A 740-nucleotide genomic window follows, 5' to 3' on the forward strand; every position below is an offset into this window, starting at 1 on the left:
ACACATGTCTGAACAAAAAAAAAATACTGGGCAGCTGGTAATGAGATACACTTTCTAAGGAAAAATATTTTTTGAGACTTGACATAAATTTTGGGATAAAGGATTTTGTTATTGAAAAATTTGGCTTCAATGTTTTTTCATGGTTGTTAATTTTTGATAATTTATTGAACTTATATCAGCAACTATTACATACTAAAGAAAGCCCTAACTTAGATCTTTCTATTGTTGAATGTTACATTTAGATTAGATCAGCAGTTAATGCACAGCATCACAATATATAATATGTCACTGAAATTCTTCCACTGATGCTACCTTATGTGACCATGTAACAGGTGTTTATGTTCCACCACACAATCATTTCTGCATGCGTCATCCTTCCCCAATGCCTGACAACTCTCCTCAATTAGGTCACTTCACTTTCTACTAACTCCACCTCTCTTTGGTGACCAAAGTAAAGCTCTTAGAAGTAAAGCTGCTGTAAGTGAAAGAATGGCCAATTAGTTATCCAATGTCCTCATTTAGCTTTGTTGTTCAGTTTATTTTCTATTTAAGCTACCAAATGAATATAAGTAAAAATGCAGAAAGCTGAAACCCTTACCTTACTATAGTGCTTATGTCCCTGTTACATCATGAAATAATCTGACATGGGTCTAACACCCAGGACAGTCCTTGTAAATGAATTTGCTCAGGCACTTCACTGTGTAAGAGAAAAGTAAAAATAAAAAGTGGCATGCTAATTT

The 740-nt window shown here is 33.9% G+C and overlaps 1 protein-coding gene across 1 annotated transcript in view; it reads left to right on the forward strand.

Moving 5' to 3' along the window:
* Positions 1-740, forward strand: part of LOC119594807 (basement membrane-specific heparan sulfate proteoglycan core protein-like) — a gene marked incomplete at its 5' end in the record, with an annotated part of 219,836 nt that overhangs the window by 146,534 nt on the left and 72,562 nt on the right.

Source organism: Penaeus monodon, chromosome 34 (assembly GCF_015228065.2).
Source record: "Penaeus monodon isolate SGIC_2016 chromosome 34, NSTDA_Pmon_1, whole genome shotgun sequence".
Lineage (NCBI taxonomy): Eukaryota > Metazoa > Arthropoda > Malacostraca > Decapoda > Penaeidae > Penaeus > Penaeus monodon.